This window comes from Dendropsophus ebraccatus, chromosome 6 (genome assembly GCF_027789765.1).
Source record: "Dendropsophus ebraccatus isolate aDenEbr1 chromosome 6, aDenEbr1.pat, whole genome shotgun sequence".
Taxonomy (NCBI): Eukaryota; Metazoa; Chordata; class Amphibia; order Anura; family Hylidae; genus Dendropsophus; species Dendropsophus ebraccatus.
The window spans coordinates 130,406,542-130,421,686 of record NC_091459.1 but is presented as its reverse complement, the minus strand read 5'-3'; the positions used below and the strand labels follow the sequence as shown (position 1 = coordinate 130,421,686).

The 15,145-nt window shown below is 44.2% G+C and overlaps 1 protein-coding gene across 2 annotated transcripts in view; it reads right to left on the bottom strand.

Moving 5' to 3' along the window:
• Positions 1-6,570: 6,570 nt before the first annotated feature.
• Positions 6,571-15,145, bottom strand: part of LOC138796067 (cytochrome P450 2C14-like) — a 29,449-nt gene continuing 20,874 nt past the window's right edge. Inside the window, exon 11 of one of the 2 annotated variants that reach the window (XM_069975964.1) lies at positions 6,571-6,662. The gene's annotated coding sequence lies outside the window, so the exon portion shown is untranslated. Of the gene's footprint in view, positions 6,663-14,653; positions 14,806-15,145 lie in introns of those variants that run through there. The other variant, XM_069975966.1, reaches the window with a different exon arrangement.

The window sequence follows — 15,145 nt, the reverse complement described above, 5'->3', positions numbered from 1 at the left end:
GAATGGATTTGAAAAGAAATCTCAGGCTTTCCTTTATGACCTGATCCCTGTTAATAGTCTGTTCCTGGCTTTGGCTTCAAAGATCTGTCAGATAAATCTGACTGTGTAAACGCACCATAATACAAGAAAATTACAAATCTCTGGCACTTGCTGGGACCATTTGATCTGAAAGTATTTTTTTTGGGATGAACAACCCCTTTAAATAAGTGATGCACAAGCCCCCCAGCCATCAACATTGTGTTACAAAGAAAAAAAAGAACAAAAGAATATGACGCCCTGTTCTGACCTATCATACCCAGCAGTAACATTTTCAGCTATTTATGCTACAAAAGGGCCGGGCATAAGCTCTCAGACATGGCAGATCATTGTTAGGTCCCTAGATGGGATGGCAACAAACCGGAATGGAAGTGCAGATGGTCTTACAGAGAGACCCTCAACACACTGTAAAGCCACTTGGATCCCATGATCAATCAGCAAAGTGGGGCTCCATTTTAAGAATACAGCTGCCATTCAGACATAATGGTGCGGGCACAGCTTATGGAAGTTACTGGTCCTCTTGTGAAGATCCAGCTAAAGTAGTGAGTGTTGCAGGCAATGATCCTTGGAAAAAAAACAAAAACAGCGTGCACATCATGCTTCCAACCTATTAAACAGGTTATTCAGGCTTAGAAAAACATCTCCGCTTTCTTCCAGAAACAGCACTTCTCCTGTCTATTGAAGTGAACAGAACTGATCTGCAATACCACACATAACCTGAGGGCTGGGGTGGTGCTGTTTTTGCAAGAAAGTAGCTGTGTTTCTTCTAATTCTGGATAACCCATTTGACTGTTTGCTGCTTAATGTATCCCACATTCTAATGAAATAATCCATGTTGTTCTCTTCAGTAGTTTCAGGTTAGGGGTCAATAATACAATGATGCAAGTATTTAACCTTTATCTGTACTTTTACGATTTAATAATACAAGAATGTAAGAAAACCTTCTGCCTGACTTATTACATTGCTGTGCTATTTCTGGCCATCACACAATGTGGAGTCTGTCAATGAGCAGGGCACATGGCTGCTGTCTGTCAAGTAGAGGTATGGCTGACGTGCCGCCATGTGACACAACGTTCCTTCATTATAACCCTCTCCCACTTTACTACTTCCTCAACTACAAACAACATGAGGGAAAGTACAAGGGTGATGTAATCTCTATCGCCGTCATACAAGCATAGAAAACACTATGACGCTTCTTAAAGGAAAAAATCCAAGTCCAGCTCCAACTAACATTAGGCTGGGTTCACACAACGTTTTTGTGTCCGTCAAAAAAAACGGATCCGTTTTTTTTTATAATGGAAGTCAATAGAAAAACGGATCAAAACGGATGCACACCAATGCATTCGTTTTTTGCAAAAAAAACGGATGAAAAAAAAACGCAGTGTGAACCCAGCCTTATGTCTATGGAAAAGATCTAAATCATGGAACGCTGGAGGAACAGGTGACATCAGTGGTCACAGCACAGCCCACTGTCTTAGGCTGCATTCACAAGTCATGGACGTGGAATGCCTGTAACGGACTCTCCCCCACCCAGGCAGTATCTGTGATAAGATGCTGAGAGCGGGGGAACTGAACAAATATGTGCCGCGCTGTAATGACGGAGCCGCGCGGCTGATTCATTACAGTGCGGCGCATATCTGTACAGTTCCCCCACTCTCAGCATCTAATTACAGATGCTGCCCGGGCGGGGGAGAGTCCGTTACAGGCATTCCACGTCCGTGTTCCGTGAGGAACACAGAGCGTGTGAATGCAGCCTTTGGGCGCCTTTACACAGATTTAGCTGACAGATTTTTGAAGCCAAAGCCAGGTACAGACTATAAACAGAGAACAGATCATAAAGGGAAGACTGAGATGTCTTTTCTTTTCAAATCCACTCCTGGCTTTGGCTTCAAAAATCTGTCAGATAAATCTCTCTGTGTAAATGCACCCTTAGGCTATGGTCACACGTATTTTGAGACCAGCCGTTCTGTGACTTGGCCGGGTCACGGAACAGCCAGTCTCAGAAAAGATCATCCGGCCGGTACTGCATGCGCACGCATCAGAACTCCCCACAGCACACAATGGAGCTGGAGCCGCTTGCTTCATTGTGTGAACTGACAGGGTTTTCTGTGGTCGCTATTCACTGAATAGCCGCCGCAGAAAACTGACAGTTTTCTACAATGTCGCTTAGGATCCCAGCTGGAGTGTATACTATGGGGGAGATTTATCAAACATAGTGTAAAGTGAAACTGGCTCAGTTGCCCCTAGCAACCAATCAGATTCCACCTTTCATTCCTCACAGACTCTTTGGAAAATGAAAGGTGGAATCTGATTGGTTGCTAGGGGCAACTGAGCCAGTTTCACTTTACACCATGTTTGATAAATCTCCCCCTATGTCTATACACTCCAGCCGGCATTCCCTCAGCCGGCAGCACTACGTCAGTACCAAAGAAATCATAACAACTGCCGTGATTTCTGTGGAATTTACGTAGTGTGACAATAGCCTTAGGGTCCATTTACACAGAAAGATTATCTGACAAAGATTTAAAGCCAAAGCCAGAAATGGATTTGAAAAGAGGAGAACTCTCAGTCTTTCCTTTATGACCTGATCTGTTTATAGTCTGTTTCTGGCTTTGGCTTCAAATCTTCGGCAGATAATCTTTCTGTGTAAATGGACCCTTGCTGGCATGTCTTCATTACATTTCTAAATTAGCTCAGCAAAGCACAATTGTTCAATTAGAATCACTTAAAGAGGTTTTCCAGGATTAAAAAAAATAGCTGTTCTCCTTTAAAAACAGTGCCACCAGTGCCCTCAGGTAGTGTGTGTTATTAGTTTTATTCATTGCTGCAATACCAAAAACAAACTGAGGACAAGAGTGGCGATGTTTCTATGTTTTACTAAAGGGGTTATCCACCGCTACAAAAACATGGCCACACTTGTCTCCAGTTCAGGTGTGGTTTGCAATTAAGCTCCATTCACTTTAATGGAACCGAGTTATGCTGCGTTTACACGCAACGATTTTGTGCGATAACAATCGAATTCGAACGATAATCGTACATGTAAATGCAGCGAACGATCAAACGACGAGCGAGAAATCGTTCATTTTGATCTTTGAACATGTTATCAAATTGTCGTTGGTCGTTTGCATAAAATTCGCAGATCGTTCCATGTTAACAGTCGTTCGCCGATTTAACCAATGTGTGAGATAGGCTTAAGCGATTGCAAAACGAATTTTCCGTACAATATATTGTACCGTCTAAATGCTGATCGTTATGAAAAAAAAAAACGTTACTCCGACATCGTTAATTGTACGATCGGGCCAATTATCGTTTTGTGTAAACGCAGCATTACAAAACCCATCCAGTGGCCTCTTAAAATATGTTCCTGTCTCTAGATATCACAGTTGTATATTTGTTACAGTGCCCCCTGGTGTTCTTTTGATCCCTTCTCTGAACGTCCACACTGTGTGTTCAATGCTAGTGGTCACACATGCTCAGTGCCTCAGTCCCACATTGCTCAATAACCAGAAATTTCCAAATTTCTAAAATACTGTTACCAAATGTATCACATACAGTAAGAAAGTTTCAAGGTTTGTGAAAGTATGTTAGAAAACTAGGCCTAGAGTAAGAACAATTTTAGTAGTCTAGGGTTAACACCTTCTAAGTGGTTTAGTATGAAACCATCCGCAGTAGTACTTGGCTTAAAGTGTTACTTATGTGGTGTAACTTGATATGTCATTCACATATGAATCCAAATAAAAGTCCAGCAGAATCCACAGTAGATTCAAACAATGCTTAAAGTGTTTATAGAGTAACCAAGTACATAGCGACATTTCAACCCCACAGGGTCCATGTGAAGCATCCAGAACCAGTGAAAATGTGTATATATTATATATATATAGCATGCAGGCAGGTTAACCAATGAAATTGTGCTGCACCGTTGTGATGTCATAATCTGCATAATGACTGCGTTATACAAAACACGGACACCTAAATACAAGAACAGCTTGAAATCCAGTGATGAATACAACATTGCAATATATACACAGTGTGAATATGTAGCTCCAAAAGCTCCCTTAAAGGGGTTATCCAGGGTTACAAAAACATGGCCACTTTTCCTCCTACTGTTGTCTCCAGTTCAGGTGCAGTTTGCAATTAAGCTCCATTTACTTTAATGGAACTGAGTTTCAAAACCCCACCCAAACTGGAGACAACAGTAGGGGGAAAGTGGCCATGTTTTTGTAGCGCTGGGTCACCCCTTTAATTGCACACCGCACCTGAACTGGAAACAAGAGAAGGGGAAAAGTGGCCATGTTTTTGTAGCGCTGAATACACCTAATACCTTTGACAGCACCAGTATAAGGTTTATGGGGCTCTCCCGAACTAGCATGGACAGATTATATCACCACTCTCCCCTTTGTTCTGGAAGAGATAAGCCACAGTAAGGCTCTGTTCACACAACGTTCTTTTTCAGTAAAGAACGGATGCTGATTGCAATGAAATCAGAATCCGTTCTTTACCGCAGGGGCGGCATTCCACCGAAGTCAATGCAATGCCGCCCGCTGTGTTCACACATCGATATTTTATTGCCCCGTTCTTTAGAACGGGTGTTAAAATAATATACATGCCTATTATTTCTGGACACTGTTAAATGAACAGCGTCCGGAAGTAATAGCTGTTCACACAATGTAAAGTCGGCCGGCGGCCACACTTTGCATTGGAGTTAGTGGTTAATTGATTTGCGGACACACCCGTCAGTGTCCACGAGTCAAATGTAAGAAAAAAACGTTCCTGTAGCCGATACAGTTGCATAAACGAAGTGTGAACAGCCTAAAAGTGCTGCAGCTTACCCCTCCCCATAAACGCTTGCCGTGTACAGGGAGGATGGGCAGTAGGTGGAGGATATAATTTATATGTGTATTGCCACCTTTAGTTTAGTTCAGACCAACTAGTTTTGGCCACATGAGCAAAAACAAAACAACGCTATGATTCTTGGAGGGTGGGAATAAAAATAGGCGGGTCACTAAGGGGTTAATTTATTTTATATTATTTATTGCCGCCCTGCTGAGCACACCATCGCATCTGGAATTCATGACACTCCTATAGACTTTTATGGGGGCATCCGTGCCGGAGTTGCGGAAGAAACTAGGACGGTATGTATGAAATCCTGACCTATTTTCCGGAACTGAAAAATCCTAAGGTGTGTCCGTCACTAATGTAATCCTATGGGTCCAGAAATCCGTCTGGACTTCCAGATAAGAAATCTGGACAGATTTCCTGGTCATGTGAAGGGGGGCCTCAGGGATCTTGGGTTAATCTATATTCTTGACGCTGAAAGATAGTAGCTCCCCACTGTGGATGTCTGGCTCCCTGGGTGACATGAACAGGTCAGACTGCCTGTGACAACTATCAACTCTATCCAGTACTCTGGTGGCATCTAGTGGCTGGAAGGAGTATTGTTCAGGGTGTTATGCTCACCTGCTCTGATCCCCAGGAGCTACCACACAGATGCTCGGGTCTTCTCGGCTACTTTCTGGATGCACTGTGCCTGCACTACCTGGCCTAGCTAATCACTGAGAACGGAAACTGCAATGTCCAGTGACTGGTTAAGCAGGGAGATGGCGAATCAACAGCAACCAAGAACACCCAGGAGGGTGGTCGCAAGGGATTGGGGAAGGCAAGTATAGAATATGTTTGTTTTTCCCTCAGGCCTTAACACGCAATTATTGAATTCCTTACATAGTGGAAGGCCCAGCTTGATCTGAAGGAGAGGAATACATTGTATGTCTCCTGTTCCGTCAGCTAGGCCAGATTTTAGTAGTGACACTGTGCATTGTTAAACTGTTTTGGGTCTGGAGGCTAAGCAGTGATCTATATAGATTGCTGCTCCCTGTCCCCATACTTGTTGGATAATGCGCACTGCATCGCCACTTAAAGTGACTGTACCACCAGTCCCAGGCTGAAGCACTGGAGGCGGGCCGACCCACCCTTAGTAGGAAGAAATTCCAGTCCCTCCATGACGTGACTCCATTAGAATCAATGGAACCCTATCATAGAGGGGCTAGGGTTTCCTCCCACTAAGGGTGGATCGGCCCGCCTCCAGTGCTTCAGCCTGGGCCTGGTGGTACAGTCACTTTAACTCCTTGTTGGACAGACTGTAAGCAGTTAATACAGATCTATTTTTACTACAGAGTAACAAAACACCTGTCAGAATGATGGGTGATCTGCTTCTCAGTGAGGACTCAGCATTTACCAACACCAACTCCTGTGTCCTGGTATCTTCAGCTGCATACAGCCTCTAATCACCATCACATGACCACTAGAGGCTTCAGTGCAGAGAAAGACGCAGGGCCATACAGACAAGAGAAGGGTGGGGTAAGTGTTCACTGGGTTTATAATATTCTGTGGATAGGCCATCAATATCTGATCAGCAGGGCAGCAAGGATGAGTTATTCCAGAGAGCCAATGCAGTGGCACCCATACACAGAAAACAGTGCCATCTACTGTGTAGGGGAGGGAAGATATACTCCTATTGAACAGAATGAGAAAAACACATCTCCTTGAACACTTTATTTAGAAAAAAAAAAAAAAAAGGACTGTCACCGATAAGTCTGCCAAAGCTGGCGTAATTCTCAGGATAGTGGTATCTGGAAGACAAAAAGAGTTAGCTGCTAGCGAATGTGGTTAAAGGGGTTATCCAGTGCTACAAAAACATAGCTACTACTGTATGTCCCAGAGACAGCACCTCTCTTGCCTCCAGTTTGGGTGCAACTCAGTTCCATTGAATTGAATGGAGCTTGAATTGCAAACCGCACCTGAACTAGAGACAAGAGTGGTGCTGTCTCTGGAAGAAAGCAGCCATGTTTTTGTAGCGCTGGATAACCCCTTTAAGAACTGCTAATAGAACCAGGACATGCGTGTTCAGGACCTTCCTGCCGTTTGCAACCCTACAGTATATGCTGTCACAATGGGGAGGAGTAGCTCACAGTGCTATGTTATCTGTACCACTCAGAATCACTCACACTGCACTACAGCTGTTTGCACTTCAAGGATTTTGGCAGGATCTGTCTGTAGATCCTAATGCACTGGATCCACAACAAAGCTCCAACACAGGTGTGACTGATCCTCTCTGCTCAGCCTCCTGGGTAATCTATCATACAGCTGGGGTGTCTCTACCTCTCTTACTAATAGGAGATGCTCGTTTTGGGGTCTGTATTACATGTATGACCCTGCTATGTATTATCATACAGGTATAGGTGGTGGGGTGATCACCGGTCATATATACTGGTGCCCATACAGTACAGAACACATTACCTGCAACGCTCCATGCACTGAGCAGGTAAGTGTAACTCCCCATATAATGTGATAGGTCACCTGTAATGTGCTGCTCATATACAGGACAATTATCAAACCCTGGACAAGCTTTTATATTTCACAGGCCTTTTTTTTAAAAAGAAAACCTGGTCGCTATGTGGGCAACTGCTCCTCTGCACAAGTATACACGGTGTGTGCCTGTATATATAGCTACATAAAATGCCATATCTCATATATTCATGAACATACAGGGAACATGTCCTAACCTGGCTACATACAGTATATAGAGGTCATGGTCCCTGAGCACATACATGTAATATCGCCTATATAGCTCCTCTTCTACAGGGTACATACAGGATAACATGTGCCAAACCATGTACTATACATAACCATATACACACACACAGACTATATATTTCATGCTTATACCACTAATATAACATGTACTATGCACAGAGTATATATACTGTATATATGTATATCATGCTTATACCACTAATATAACATGTACTATGCACAGTATATATACTGTATATATGTATATCATGCTTATACCACTAATATAACATGTACTATGCACAGAGTATATATACATCATGCTTATACCACTAATATAACATGTACTATGCATAGACCATATATATATATATATATATATATATATATATATATATCATGTCAGCTGTCCCCCACATGCACACACCATCCCCAGCCCTCTGTACCCTGCTGGTGGCTCCTGGACTCCCCCATACACAGCAGCCATCCCTTCTCCTGGGCCACAGACACAAAACCACAGCTCTGCCCATCCACCTTCTCGGCCCCGCCCACTGCTCCAGGCCTGCTCCGCCCAGTCCTCTCTAGTAGTCCCCGCCCACAGTGGCCATCTTCTATTCCCCCAACGCTGGAGGCTGCGGGAGGAAGGAGTGCATTGTGGGAAGGAGCAGGAGGCGGGGCCGTATTAAACAGGAAGCAGTGAGGCCGCGTGGCCATTAAGTAGCCAGGAGAGGGAGCTGAAGGCTAATGGCATGGAGGGCTGCAGAGTGACTGAGAAAGATGGCGATTTCTACAGATTCTTAACAGTTGGGGAGTGAACAAAGAGGAGGAAAAATTTTGAGAAGCAAGAAGGGGACTAGAGAGGCTGAGGAGCTGATAGTAATATATAAGGAGAGAGGCTGAGGAGCTGATAGTAATATATGAGGAGAGAGGCTGAGGAGCTGATAATATATAAGGAGAGAGGCTGAGGAGCTGATAGTAATATATAAGGAGAGAGGCTGAGGAGCTAATGATAATATATAAGGAGAGAGGCTGAGGAGCTGATAGTAATATATGAGGAGAGAGGCTGAGGAGCTGATAGTAATATATAAGGAGAGAGGCTGAGGAGCTAATGATAATATATGAGGAGAGAGGCTGAGGAGCTGATAATATATGAGGAGAGAGGCTGAGGAGCTGATAATATATGAGGAGAGAGGCTGAGGAGCTGATAATATATGAGGAGAGAGGCTGAGGAGCTAATGATAATATATGAGGAGAGAGGCTGAGGAGCTGATAATATATGAGGAGAGAGGCTGAGGAGCTGATAATATATAAGGAGAGAGGCTGAGGAGCTAATGATAATATATGAGGAGAGAGGCTGAGGAGCTGATAGTAATATATAAGGAGAGAGGCTGAGGAGCTGATAATATATAAGGAGAGAGGCTGAGGAGCTGATAGTAATATATGGGGAGAGAGGCTGAGGAGCTGATAGTAATATATAAGGAGAGAGGCTGAGGAGCTGATAATATATGAGGAGAGAGGCTGAGGAGCTGATAGTAATATATAAGGAGAGAGGCTGAGGAGCTGATAGTATATGAGGAGAGAGGCTGAGGAGCTGATAGTATATAAGGAGAGAGGCTGAGGAGCAGATAATATATGAGGAGAGAGGCTGAGGAGCTGATAGTATATAAGGAGAGAGGCTGAGGAACTGATAGTAATATATAAGGAGAGAGGCTGAGGAGCTGATAATATATGAGGAGAGAGGCTGAGGAGCAGATAGTATATGAGGAGAGAGGCTGAGGAGCTGATAATATATGAGGAGAGAGGCTGAGGAGCTGATAGTAATATATGAGGAGAGAGGCTGAGGAGCTGATAATATATGAGGAGAGAGGCTGAGGAGCTAATGATAATATATGAGGAGAGAGGCTGAGGAGCTGATATATGAGGTGAGAGGCTGAGGAGCTGATAGTAATATATGAGGAGAGAGGCTGAGGAGCTGATAATATATGAGGAGAGAGGCTGAGGAGCTAATGATAATATATGAGGTGAGAGGCTGAGGAGCTGATAGTATATAAGGAGAGAGGCTGAGGAGCTAATGATAATATATGAGGAGAGAGGCTGAGGAGCTGATATATGAGGTGAGAGGCTGAGGAGCTGATAGTAATATATAAGGAGAGAGGCTGAGGAGCTGATATATGAGGAGAGAGGCTGAGGAGCTAATGATAATATATGAGGTGAGAGGCTGAGGAGCTGATAGTATATAAGGAGAGAGGCTGAGGAGCTAATGATAATATATGAGGAGAGAGGCTGAGGAGCTGATATATGAGGTGAGAGGCTGAGGAGCTGATAGTAATATATGAGGAGAGAGGTTGAGGAGCTGATATATGAGGAGAGAGGCTGAGGAGCTAATGATAATATATGAGGTGAGAGGCTGAGGAGCTGATAGTATATAAGGAGAGAGGCTGAGGAGCTGATATATGAGGAGAGAGGCTGAGGAGCTGATAGTATATAAGGAGAGAGGCTGAGGAGCTGATAGTATATAAGGAGAGAGGCTGAGGAGCTAATGATAATATATGAGGAGAGAGGCTGAGGAGCTGATACATGAGGTGAGAGGCTGAGGAGCTGATAGTAATATATGAGGAGAGAGGCTGAGGAGCTAAGAAATATATGAGAGAGGCTGAGGAGCTGATAATATATGAGGAGAGAGGCTGAGGAGCTGATAGTAATATATGAGGAGAGAGGCTGAGGAGCTGATAGTAATATATGAGGAGAGAGGCTGAGGAGCTGATAGTATATGAGGAGAGAGGCTGAGGAGCAGATAATATATAAGGAGAGAGGCTGAGGAGCTGATAATATATGAGGAGAGAGGCTGAGGGGCTGATAGTAATATATGAGGAGAGAGGCTGAGGAGCTGATAATATGAGGAGAGAGGCTGAGGAGCTGGGTGCCAGGACTTATGATATCTGTGACCACATTAACCCTTACATTACTTCATGTATTCCTGGTGTGCAGTATACTGTACAGTGTCAACAAGGCTGAGAAGCGGCGTATGTGGTATTATTGTCAGTCACTGCCCTGCACCTGCCACTGTGGCCAAAATAAATTTGTTAAAAATTGCCCCTTTCAAAATAAAGCCATGTATTACAAACAAAGTAATAAGTGCTTGGTAAATGCTGAAACAATCCATCCAGAAAGAAAGTGCCTTAATATCGCTAATTTTGGTCACCTTAACCCCAAAAGAAGGGGAATAAAGATAGTGAAAAGGCCAAAAGGAGTGAAAGTTTCATATTAACAATAGATACAGCTTGTCCCTCAGAAAATAAAAATGTGCCAGAATATGGTTGATTTTTTGAGAGGTGCATTATGGGGGCTTCTAAATACCATCCTCACCAATCCACCCTCACAAATATACGTGTCCCTTATAAAATTGATTTTGTAAATCACACTGAAAATTTGCTGCTAAACTTATAAGCCCTCTTACATCTAAAAAAGTAATATGACATGATTACCAAATGGAGTCTAATTGAAGTAGATGTATTGTACATGTGACTTAATGGCTAATTTACAGTGGCGAAAATAAGTATTTGTTTCAACCAAGATGACCGCGGACACCTAATGTACCCTCTGAGTAAATCAACATCACCCTACACCATCTGTGCCCCCCGCTACCACCACTGTGCCAGCCCGTGAGAGTGGGGGAGTGCCCTGCAATACCAACTAACAAGTGATGGCGTATAGAGCTGTATAGCCACTGGAACCAGTTATACCACAGGTCTTTTCCCACCACTGCCTCTCCTTTCCTATACAATTGTTAGGAGGCACAGGTCTCTTCATAAATTTGCAATATCTGTGGCTGACTGTATCCAAGCAATGAGTGCACCCCAGAACACACCCTATGTAGCATATCTGGTGGATAGTACAGGCGGTGATGTAGCCAGACAAAACTACGGAACAGTTCCTTACAGTAAACTTGGCAATGAATTCCTCTTAATACGTTTGCAAGGACAGGCTCTAGACAGAAGTAGTGCAATGCGTGCTTGTGAGAAGGTAGCCTTTACTAGCCATTGTGCAGGCAGGTATGTGTAGGAAATATTAGAAAATGCACTCACCTGTATATATAAGGGAGATACAGTTTTGAAATGTTCAGTTAAGGGGATCTTTATGGTTGTCCCCCAGTGGGAAGAATAGTGTCTGTAAGTAGCACTCATGAAGATTGAGCTGCAGTTTTGTATTGCAGGATGCAGGTCTGTATGGAGACGTGATGTGACTACCATGAACACAGGTCGCTGAAGCCTGTGCAGGTACCAGGTGAAACAAAGAGGCTCTTGTGGAGTTGTTTTTTTTAAACATATTTTATTAAATACTAGAAAATGTACCCGGCGCTGCCCGGGTATAAAGTGTCAGTGTTTTAATTAGATTTGTTGTAAGGTGCCCAGGAGGCCAAGCTAAAGGTATTGTTTCATCTGAGTTAATCAGTGGAATTAGTGTATACCTATAGTGCATAGTTGGAGGGGTTCTGTATACCCACAATGTATAGTTTTTAGGGGTCTCGCATATCTGTAGTGCATAGTTGGGGGGGGGGGGGCCTGTATACCTGTAGTGTGTAGTTGGGGGGGCTGTATACCTGTAGTGTATAGTTGAGGGAGGTCCTGTATACCTACCTGCAGTGTACAGTTGGTGAAGGTCCTGTATACCTGTACTGTATAGTTCGGGGGTCCTGTATACCTGTAGTATATAGTTGGTCCTGTATACCTGTAATATATAGTTGGTGGAGGTCTTGTATACCTGTAGTTTATAGTTTGAGGGTCCTGGATACCTGTAGTGTATAATTGGTGGAGGTCCTGTATACCTGTAGTATATAGTTCGGGGGTCCTGTATACCTGTAGTGCATAGTTTGGGGTCCTATATACCTGTAGGATATAGTTGGAGTTCCTGTATACCTGTAGTATATAGCTCTGGGGTCCTGTATACCTGTAGTGTATAGTTTGGGGTCCTGTATACCTGTAGTATATAGTTGGTGGAGGTCCTGTATACCTGAAGTATATAGTTGGTGGAGGTCCTGTATACCTGTAGTAAAGAGTTGGTGAAGGTGCTGTATACCTGTAGTATAGAGTTGGTGTAGGTCCTGTATACCTGTAGTGTATAGTTTTGGGGTCCTGTATACCTGTAGTGTCCTGTATACCTGCAGGGTCGTATTTACCATTAGGCACCCATGGTCTGGTGCGTAGGGTAGCACCTTGCAGAGGGGCAGTACCCTCCCGTTCAGACTTGCCAGAAAATCTTTGGTCAGGTCTTGTATAGTGGTGTTATCCAGTCACAGTATGGCGGTATTGGTCAGGTCTGGTATGGCAGTGTTATTCAGTCACAGTGTGTCGGTAATGGTCATATCTGGTATGGCGGTGTTATCCAGTCACAGTATGGCGGTATTGGTCAGGTCTGGTATGGTGGTGTGATCCAGTCACAGTATGGTGGTGTTATCCAGTCACAGTATGGCGGTATTGGTCAGGTCTGGTATGGCAGTGTTATCCAGTCACAGTATGGCGGTATTGGTCAGGTCTGGTGTGGCGGTGTTTTCCAGTCACAGTGTGGTGGTATTGGTCAGGTCTGGTATGGTGGTGTTATCCAGTCACAGCATGGCGGTATTGGTCAGGTCTGGTATGGCAGTGTTATCCAGTCACAGTATGGCGGTATTGGTCAGGTCTGGTATGGCAGTGTTATCCAGTCATAGTATGGTGGTATTGGTCAGGTGTGTTATGACAGTGTTATCCAGTCACAGTATGGTAGTATTGGTCAGGTCTGGTATGGCAGTGTTATCCAGTCACAGTGTGGTGGTATTGGTCAGGTCTGGTATAGCGGTGTTATCCAGTCACAGTGTGGCGCTATTGGTCAGGTCTGGTATGGCGGTGTTATCCAGTCATAGTATGGCGGTATTGGTCAGGTCTGATATGATGGTGTTACCCAGTCACAGTATGGCAGTATTGGTCAGGTCTGATATGATGGTGTTATCCAGTCACAGTATGGCGGTATTGGTCAGGTCTGATATGATGGTGTTATCCAGTCACAGTATGGCGGTATTGGTCAGGTCTGATATGATGGTGTTATCCAGTCACAGTATGGCGGTATTGGTCAGGTCTGGTTATCCAGCACAGTATGGCGGTATTGGTCAGGTCTGATATGATGGTGTTATCCAGTCACAGTATGGCGGTATTGGTCAGGTCTGATATGATGGTGTTATCCAGTCACAGTATGGCAGTATTGGTCAGGTCTGATATGATGGTGGTATCCAGTCACAGTATGGTGGTATTGGTCAGGTCTGGTATGGCAGTGTTATCCAGTCACAGTATGGCAGTATTGGTCAGGTCTGGTGTGGCAGTGTTATCCAGTCACAGTATATGGCAGTATTGATCAGGTCTGGTATGGCAGTGTTATCCAGTCACAGTATGGCGGTATTGGTCAGGTCTGGTATGGCAGTGTCATCCAGTCACAGTATGGTGGTATTGGTCAGGTCTGGTATGACAGTGTTATCCAGCACAGTATGGCGGTATTGGTCAGGTCTGGTGTGGCAGTGTTACCCAGTCACAGTTTGCTATACCTGTAGTGCCCTGTATATACATGTACTGTATAGATGGAGTAGGGGGCCCTGTATACATGTACTGTATAGATGGAGTAGGGGGTCCTGTATATACATGTACTGTATAGATGGAGTAGGGGGTCCTGTATATATGTACTGTATAGATGGAGTAGGGGGTCTACCAGTTATTACTGTGGATGTTGTGAGGCAGCTTCCCTAGCAACCACAACTCCCTGTGAAAATGAAAGCAGTAATCCTATTGGTTGCTAAGGCTCCAACTGCCGTGTCTGCTGCAGCTAATTATATCACCTGAGTTTGCAGTGTGGAGATTTTCCCATTCATCTCTATGGGGCGCCGCTCTTTCCCCTCCCCCTCCCCTCCTGTACATCTGCCGGGGACGGGACCTTTGCTAAAACCTTCCCGGGCACCCAATGTATCTGTGGGCCAAATTTGGGGTCAAACGGTTCAGCCGTTTAAAAGGCTATTTGGGACAGACAGACAGACAGACTTTGATTTTTATGATATAGATAACAATACAGACAGACATAGAGGAAGCTCCTATAAATGATATACAAAAAACCAATGAGTAGTGATCAGTAAGCCTGCAGCAGAAAGGAAGTTGACACACCGGGGTATCTGTGGCTTCCTAAAGCCTTTGAAAAATATAGATAAAAGAGCATTTTCAGGGGTTGGTTTAGTAAATGTTTTACAAAAAGTTGCTGAAAAATGTAAAGTCGCCAGGAATAAAGTGGCGGGCTGGTCTGCCAAATGTGAAAAATACAAGAACCAAACTATCGGCTTCCCATACCACATAAAATAACTAGAGATGAGCGAACCAGGTTTGAGTCGACCCAAACCCGAACGTTCGGCATTTGATTAGCGGTGTCTGCTGAATTGGATAAAGCTCTAAGGTCTGGAAAACGTGGATGCAGCCAATGACTATATCCATGTTTTCCACATAGCCTTAGGGCTTTATCCAAGTTCAGCAGCCAC